The 9,650-nt window shown below is 42.2% G+C and overlaps 1 protein-coding gene across 1 annotated transcript in view; it reads right to left on the reverse strand.

Annotated features, from left to right (window-relative positions):
• Positions 1–9,296, reverse strand: part of FAM114A2 (family with sequence similarity 114 member A2) — a 284,184-nt gene extending 274,888 nt beyond the window's left edge. The window contains exon 1 of the mRNA XM_078653652.1: positions 9,279–9,296. The gene's annotated coding sequence lies outside the window, so the exon portion shown is untranslated. The remainder of the gene's footprint in view (positions 1–9,278) is intronic.
• Positions 9,297–9,650: the final 354 nt, after the last annotated feature.

The following is a 9,650-nucleotide window of genomic DNA, read 5'->3' on the forward strand; positions in this document are numbered from 1 at the left end:
TGGAGAACAATAAAAACAATACATCTTAAAAACAGATCCCTCCCTGCAAGAAATTCAGCACAGTAGGTCTCAAGTTAATATGTTCTAAAAACATTACACTGATGGCACAAGGCTGGCAAGTGCACATATGGTTTTTGTATCAGCTGTTAAATGGCGAGGATCACATTTTTTAGCGAAAAGATGAGTTGTATGCCAAAGAAGAGCATTATGACCATTGTAGTGACCTAGCATCTATAATTACCATCATAAGTCTTCGACATCTACTGAAAAGTGGATTTTCCAGCTGGCAGTGATTGCGACATTTGCTGTTTCATTTAGTAATCCAGTAATAAACAGCAGTTGTTGCCTAACCCAATGTTTAAAGCTTTCTGAAACAATTTAACATACCTTAACAGAGGAAGCCATGGTTTCACAATGCACTCATTAATATTGGTGTTCCACAAGTTCGACTATAAGCAGATGATAGAGTGGAATATTTTATTCCATAGTCTCTGTTTTTTCCAAAGCATTTTTGTTGGTTTGGAAATGTGGCATTTGAGAGAGTAAACGGACAACCCCATACCTCCTTATGATCTATTTATATTGAATTGGTATTGGCTTAATGAAGGAGATTAAAAGCGCCACAATGCAAAGTGTCCTTGAAAGCACCTCTGTCTAGTAATGTCATGTTGTTCAGTTGCTGGTACTGTATTAGTAATTCATCAGTGTTAGACCCGGCTTCCTGGGCACCCAGGCACTCTGGGGGTTACTGTGTTCCAATCCCATCAACTAATGTGTTCCCCCCACTGGTGTCATGGAGCCTCAGTACTAGTGGACCCATAACTGGATAACCACTTTTCATCCCCAGCACTTGACTCTCAGAGTAGCGAGACCGAGCAGTCCAAGGCTTACTCAAGGAGGTGAGGTGCAGTTAGACACTCAGTATACAGTGCACACTGTACTACCAGCTTATAAAATCAATCATTCAGTGCTTTACTTTTTATAAAAGAAAAATACTTTAATACACACAAGACATATACAGCAATAAAAACTAGGATAAATAGTGAAAAACAGATGTTTCTCCAACCCTCTGGGTCGGAGTTCTTTCCCTAAACAGTATTATAGCGCCTAGATGGCAAGCACTATCAAAACACAGTTAACATGTAGACACATAATTTGCATTGCATATTACAGACCATGTTGCACACAGTTGCTTTGATTTGCTAGATCCATGGTACCAATCCTCGTATTAAAATACGGTAGTGTCTGCATTTGATGTAAAGTCAAATGTTCTTAATAACGTTCCACCCAAAGAAACAGAAGTGCCCTGCTGTCCTGATTGAGGACAGCGCTTTAGTGGCGTCTGGGATCTGATGACAGGTGCCTGATGTCTTTGCACAGTTTACTGAGTCCGACTAGTCCAGTAGCCACTCGCTAGCTGTAGGAGGGTAGTGGCTGGTCAGAGTGCCAGTTCACCCTGTTACCCCCTGTTGTCTCAAAAGAAAGGTGGGGGGCTGTACCAGTGGACACTCTTTCACCAGTTACTGTTTGTAACTGGAAGTACGACACAGGCTCCCATTGCACAAGGGAGGGTTCTGGGCAAAGTAATCTCACCTTCAAAGTACCAGCTCCACAAGCCTTGCAGGAACAGCTGGTTTTCTGACTGATGCTGCTGAACGCTGCCCTTTTTCCTTGCCACACTCCTGTGCAGCATAATCCATTAGTCACACAGAAGATTTTCTCAAGTTAACCCCCATCCAGGGGTGTGAAGAGACACAGTGAGCAAACCTCTTATCTTGCCTTTACACCTTTGGCTGGAAATAGCTTCCTCAGATGTCCCCGTGTAGGATCGCCTCTTAAGAATCGTAGAACAGTCGTGAACAACAACTGACCACCAAGGCCACACTTTTATCACCTCTGATTGGTAGGCTGATCCAATCAGAGTGTCTGTTACTTTTGAATCCTGGGTGCCCCCCAGTCCCGAGGCACATTTGCAGCATGTTCACTGCATGTCCAAAGCATGCAAAGAATGACTTCTTGCTTTCCCCAGACAGGCTCTTAGTGCCAGCCCCGGCTATTCCCCAGAGAGGAATTTCAATTAACTCCTGATCAGGGGTACCTGACTATCACCCAGCCGAAAGGGTCTCTACTAACGGAGATAGTGCAGCTAAACACAGATAAGTATGTCTACTTATAGCCCACCAAGCTTCTCCAAGGAATAGGGAGGAGCACGTGGTGCTGGACTGTCCAGCAGAATAGCTCAACTCACATTCCTTCTCCAGTACACCCGTATAGTCTCAAACACACGTCAAGTAGACAAATGCAACAGGACCACAAAAATTGGAGACTGCATAGACTTGATCAGAAGGGTGGCTAACCTTCCTCCCTTGTTAGAGTACAGGGATTCAGGTATCCATGACTATAGATTTATTGCTGCCACCACTGTCCGTCTATCACAGCCCTTGTAGAGAGGGAAGTAGCCACTCTCTGTAAATTAAGGGTACATTATGCATGCCTCCCCTCAACCTCAAAGCCAAGCTCTAGGTTCCTAATCCATGTAAACGGGTTAGCCGTCAGTGGACATGCAAGATTGTCATTTTTACTGAGGTAGGGATCTAGAAACCATACAGTACATTTTAAGGGACTTGCTTAGAGATCAGGATAAGGCAGGGTACACATGCTCACCAGAGACATGCAGAAGACTTCCATCCCAGCAATCGGCATTGTTATAGTGCGATGCTGTCATTTGTATGGTATTTTGTTTTCACCACACACGTTCTGTGATTATCACTCCTAGCTTCCATTAATGCACCCCACCACACACAAATCTATAGAAACTAAGATGGCACTGGAAAGCAAAGGCAGTTCTATGATGCAAAATGCAGCTTGATGACACTTGGGTATGGGTTGTTTAGGAGCAGCTATACAAGAAAAATGGATGTTGCAAGCCTGCCTAGCACAGGAATTCTGATGTTGCTCTAAAGATGCATAGCTATACTTCAACTAGAGTAAAGCCCCAATTAATGGGCCTGTAACCTTCAAATATGGAACAACGTGCATGTTGTGTACAATTGGGCGTTATGAGCGAAATAGTGATAGATTTTTCCGCATGACTAGAACTAATCCACACCAAAGTTTAGATATCACCTTTCAGCAACAACTCCATCATATTAGAACAAGCATTTTCAATGCAATAGGTCTCGGATTTGCGAGCGTTTAAGCTATTGGCATTGAAAATTATGCCTTTTATTTATGTCTTTAAAAGGGACACATATATAAAAGGCATTGTTGTTTTTAGTGCCAAGAGCTCAAACTCTCGCAAATGCGAGATCACTATAATGGTGGCCACACCCCCTTTTTAGTCTCAGCTTGCATATTCAGGCTACCATGAGCAGCGTCTAAACAAAGGGGGGTGGCCACCATTATAGTGAAGGCGTGTAATGGTGCTTTCACCAAAAGTAAAAAAAAAAAAAAGTAATTTCAAAAGCTCTTTTCGCTCCAAATGGGTTTTCGGCGTAAGACTGGTACTGCCGATCACGTTTTTCTTCTTGTTTTGCTGTATTGGAAGGTAGTTGTGCTGGGCAAGGGTAGTCTATATTTGGCTTTTATAGACTTAAAAACAGCTTTCGACCTTGTGCCTAGGGACTCACTTTGGTGGGTGCTTAGGGACATGGGAATGCTTCTTGTAATCCTGGAATTCCTAATCAGGTTGCACAATGAGAACTTTGCCCGTGTGAGATGGGGGACCCAAGGACAATCCTCTGAGCCTATCATAATCCAGTGGGGGGTCCGCCAGGATTGTGTTTTACCCCCAACACTTTTCTCTTTGTATGTTAACCAAGTAGCTGATCTCGTATGCTCCATTCCAGCTGATGCTCCGTCTTTGGCGAACTGCAAAATGTCCACACTATTATTCGCTGATAATACCCTCCTGGTTTCTAAAACCCCCATGGGCCTCCAAAAAATATTGAATACATTTGAGGCTTTTTGTGATGGGACGGCCTTGGTTATCAACACTACTAAAACCAAGTTAATGATGCTGAATCCCCACAAGTCCTTTAGGGGAAATCTGCTCTGGACAATGCTCCGCTTGAGAGGGTCAGCTCATTCGACTATCTGGGCATTAAGCTGTCTGAGGGAATGGCCTGGAAGAACCATCTAAAGAAGGCATCTCTCAAATTCTCCCAGCTAACTGGGGCTCTGAGGCAGGAGCATTGCCCATCATTAGGCTGTGGGGTTTTAGGTTTAAACCTATAATAACTGATAAAACCCCACTGAAATAAATAGCCCTCACCAGTGTAAACATATAAACACTGAAAAAACACCTGCACAACCACAAACTAAATGCCATTCACAGAAAGGAAAAAGAGAGTGAAAGAGTCATTTTTTTCTTCCTGAAGGGGCAAATACAATGTAACTTTGTTATACACGCTAACAGCAAGAAAGACTGGGCTAACATTATTCTGCTTGAGTTTTGATGTTTAGGGATTCCACTACAATATTGTTTCTTCTTTCTTTTGCTTTTTTCAGTTTTCTGGTCTTTGATCTAAAGATGCAGGGTTTAGAAGCATGTTTTAGGTCTCATTTAATTATTTTATAAACTGTAGAGCATCAGGAAATATCAAAATCATATTTGATATTTTGTCTGTGTTTGATTCTTTCACTGATAGGTAAAATGGCTGGTTTCATAAGAATCTTCCCTATTATGTGTCATCACATTTACCCACAGAGAATGGGCAAAAGCCCTTAATACATCAGCCCACAGTTGTTTCTAGTGGGTCAGTATTGATAGTAGGTGAATTGCCAACACCTCAAGCTTTAAACATTCAATGCAAGGTTTAGTGACAAGTATGTATTAAGAGCACTATCACCAAGCATCTGGGATAGTGATGAAAACATGACACCAGACTTTTAGAAAACATGGAACGCAGTGTCACTTGGAATGCTCTGCAAAAAAGGTTCTTTCCAAGTTCAACAAAATTGGAGTGATATTGTTTGTATTTGCAGTGATTCAGCTACGTACATGAAAAAGTTGTGTGATGACCTGTCAAAATTGATACCAGAGCTGAACTGATTCCCAGTAGGAGATCCTTGCCACTTGTTAGATGGTATGCTGAAAGCATCTTTACAATCTTCAGAGTTAATGAGGGATGTTATTGACTTTTTAGTCCATTCTGGTACTCCTTGAGAGTAGGCTGGGCGACACCTTTAGTGACTTTGGCACTGCAACATGTTCCACGTTAGATTGCTTGCCACTTGATAAGCAAATCAATGTTGTAGAGCAATTCAGGAATGTTTATTCTACAATGTATGAGAAATGACTTGCAATGATGCATAGAAATGTCCCTTCACCACAAATGGCAATTGAAGTCAATGAAACCTCACTGTGATACTATGTACAAGTTCCAGATTCCTTCAGTAAAGGGGAATTTCCTCAGTAGTTTCAAAAGTGCTACTTCATTTTTGACCACTTCAATAACTCTGCCGGCAAAAGCGCCCAGCTCAATGAGAATGTTGCAGAACCTGCACTGAGAATCGCAATGTTCAAGTACACCAGTATTGGCATGGAAAGCTATGTCAGTGACCAGAATTAGCAAATTGTGTACTGGCTGTTTTGGCGTTGTCTGTCAAGTGCCAATGTTGAGAGGGACTTTTCACAGATAAAAGTTTACATAGGAAGGAAAGAGCGAGCGTGCTTGACCAAAGACTCACTAAAGAAGTATTGTATGGTGTAGTGCGATAAGTTTAAATTGCAAAAATCTATTTGGACCTCATATACACTATACATACAGTGTCTATATACCATGTTCTAACAGTGCAGAAAGCAAGCAATAATAAAAGCAAAACGTTCCATAAACACCGGAAAAACACTTTTTCTTTTGTTTTTAGTGGCCCAAAAATGTGTAACCACTGATAACTGTTTTTTAAGGTATTGAAATCACTGAAAAAACCCCACCAGAATTTACCAAAAATAGAAACTGTAAACAGGAAAGCCTACCCATCATATACAAAGCCAATAGCACCTGCTCTTAAATTGTATAGCTGTAAGGCTATGAGCAGTGCTCTTTATGGGGCAGAGTTGTGAGGCACAGCAAACATAAGTGATCTTTTAGCAACGGAGAACAAGTTCCTTAGAAACTTGGTATCTCTCCCTCAAAGTACCCCTCTTCATCCACTTAAACTTGATTTCGGCATTAGGCCTATCAACAATCTTGCTTTGGATATCACCAAAAAGATTAGCTGGATCAAACATGTAAATAGTCTTTGATCGAGCATTGGCTTGCCAAACCATGATATCGGCTGCCCACCAACCTATACTAGAGGCCAAGCCAAGTTATTGTACCTGGCATGGGTTGAGCAGAAAAAATATCTGAAAATCCAACAGGGCAGCCTAACAGACGCTTTCCTAGGCTTGAAAATCAATTATCTTCTAGAAAGCTACTTTGATATTATTAAGGTTCCAGCCGATAAGAAATTGTATATTCAGTTCAGGCATGGTAGCTTACCAGTCAATGCTTTTACCAATTCCTGGCAGATTAATAAATCTCAACCCAAGGGCTGTCCTTGCTGTTCCTGCCCATACGAATCAAGAAGCCATGTTTTTTTTTGCCTGCGAAGCGAAGGAGCAAATGGCTAGCTCCAGTGTGCAGACAACTTGGGACCCAAAACTCTAAAGAGACTTTGCCCATATTGAAATCAGACACTAGACCTTTATTCGCTTGCGCAACTGCGAAATTCGCAGGCCACTTTTGGGCGATTAGAAGGAGGGCGCTGTTAAATCCCTTGTCTGGCTCTGATAGCTAAAATGGAAAATGTGTTGACCAGTCAAGTGAGGATTAATACCCGTGCTGCAACTTTTTATATTGTAAATAGTTGTTTTTATAGTATTATTTTACGCATTTTAACCTAAAAGGGGCTTGAAGGCACTGCCGCCCTGTGTTTGGGTTGTAAACTTGGGGATTGTCACATACAATATGTGTGAATGCATTTGCACTTTAGTCGTGGTTTAATTGCCCCGCTTTGTATTGCTGGAGACATCATATTTATGATCCATTTCAGAATTGTATTAACTATGCTCCTTTGCATATTGTTATTATTATGTCAATCACAGCCATTTTTATCTTCAAATTGTTCCATTTGCCATGTGAATGTCGCTTTTAGCTCAGAATGTATTCATTTATGAACTGTGTGGCTGTATCTTTTATGGTTTTCATTAACCGAAATCAAGAGAATTTGGTATAAAGCAGACCGTGTAACAACCAAAGTAAAAGGGCCAGTCCTCGTGGGAGGTTACAAGTGAAGACAAGGCAGTACTACGGAGGGACTAACAAGCCTATGTATGAATCAGAAGCTAGCATTTACGAAGGGCAATGACATAAGCCAATGACAAATATGGGCCGAGAGTGGGTGGGGCTTCAACAGTGTACTCCAATACAGCAAGTGCGCTGCCCCTAGGCTTGACCTAAAAAGTACCTTTCTAGTAGTAGACTTGTACTACAAACACTACAATGTTAACGTTCATTAAATATAAAGAAAGTACAAAATGTTTCTAACAAAACATGCCTGTAGATTATCACCAAAAAGTCGAAATGGCATGTCACTGTTAAATAACCTGACAAGTATCCACTAATTCAGAAACTTTCTTAGCTACAATGTTAGCATTGTGGCATCAACATAGTAGTAATTCAGTACAGACACATGCATCCTCTTTTGTTGTATGCTCTTTTGTTTTAAGCTGTACTTTAATCTCCAGTTTCTTCATTGTGGGTAAATCAATATAATAATCAGAAATGCTTAATGGAAACCGAACTACAGCTGCATTAGAACTACAGCTGCATTAGAACTTTGACCATGGGCACGGTCTTGCTTTTTCTTCAGGGCATGTGGAATGTCAGTGGCTGGAGGGTTTGTTAGGTCTCAAATATGTTCTTGCTTGCAAGAGATCTTGTTTTCTACAAGGGGCTTGGAGTCGGTCCGCTGTTTACCATTTATTAGCTCCATTGTTACTTTTACATGTGGCCGTGTAACTGGCCCAAAGTGTATGCTGGCTTCACTTCCTCCTCATTTATGGCGAGTGCTGATTGCTTTGTCTTGATTAGTGTCCGGCTCCTGGTCTTGCGGTGATTGAGGTACTATTTTTTATCTTCTTCCCATTGTTTTGCTACTTTTTTAGGGCGAGCGAAGCGAAAAGCCCTATTGCAGGGAGTTTAAAAATGGCCCTGCAAATTCCTCACGCTCGTGCGTGTGAGTGTCCATTTGCGGCCTGCTATTGGCCTTTCAGTGCTTGCTGTTCTGTAAAATAGACACCAATAGGCCAGAGGCGAGAGCATAGCCCCGCCCCTGGCCTATTGGTGTCTATTACGCGCATTTCCTGACATATGCTGTCAATTATCGTGGGCAGACACGGCCCGCGATAATTGAAAGCATATGTGCGCGCGCACCATTTGATTACAATAGCGATCGCGAAAGCGATCGCTTTCAGTGCCTGCCTTCGGGTGATACTTGTTACTTTTACAGTTTGTCTTTACAGTGTCAAATTCATGCTGATTTTTTTTCCTTTACAATGTTATATTTTGCTACAAAATGTCATAAGTCATGATGTACACGGAAACGAGAGAAACCGTAAAACATTGGTATGTTTAGAAGGTATACCTCTCGACAGCCAGGATTCGAGAAGCGCAGGGGCGCATTTTACCGCAAGAGACTGTTGAAGTTTTCGGTTGCACATTCCCGCAAACGTCCGTAACAGGAGCTCAATAACAAACAGTTGGCAAAGTTTCCATTCCCTGTTGGGAGCAGTTGCTGCTACTCTCCATTCTCGGGCAACATGACTTGTAATTATTAGCTTGCTTGTTTAAATAGGAGACGGCAAACAAGACTAATGAGTCACTAATTAATCTTTCTGCACGCTAATCATTTTTATCTCAGTAGAATAACGAATTTGCGAACATGGGTCACGTTTAAGTAACACTTTCCGACAAAATAGTTACACAGCCATATTTGGTGAGGGCAATAAGAGTAACCCAAGTCGGTAAACGATTGCGAAGTTTGCTTTAAGTCGCAGCTCTTTGTTCCAACTCTGAGACAGACATCCACAGTGAGGAAAACGTGCATATGCTTACAGCCGTAAAACGGAAATGTCAACGTTTTGGACAAAAACACGAACACATAAAATGTGGACTAAACGGACGCAATGTACTCTATCAGACTTTATGAAAAGCTTCAAGTCTGGTAGAAAATAAGCCAAAAAACTCAAACGGACCCTCCCTGCAATTCCACCCAAGGTAAGAGGAAATTACCTGTCTCAGGCCCAGTAAGAACAGCATTCTGCATTCTCACGCCCGGCGATACACGCTTTGAACATTAAATAAAGTCCTTCCAACAATATCTCCACCCATCTGGTGTGGACTAGCTGTCCGCAGTGCAATTTAATCCAAGCCCCTGAGCCCTGGCAGAGAACGTTCAGTAAACAAAGTTAGAGTCACCGCGTGCATCTCCCTGCTAGCTCTGTGCCCAGCGCCCTTGTTGCCTCCCTCACCCCCACCCACCCACGCCCAATCTCACCCACAGTAACATGCTTTGCTTGCCGAGGGGGAAATTACATCACCCAGCACGGCAAGTTCCAAGCAGGCAGCTGCTGATTAATAACTCGGGGACCCTGGGGGAGGAGC

This window comes from Lissotriton helveticus, chromosome 7 (genome assembly GCF_964261635.1).
Source record: "Lissotriton helveticus chromosome 7, aLisHel1.1, whole genome shotgun sequence".
Taxonomy (NCBI): domain Eukaryota; kingdom Metazoa; phylum Chordata; class Amphibia; order Caudata; family Salamandridae; genus Lissotriton; species Lissotriton helveticus.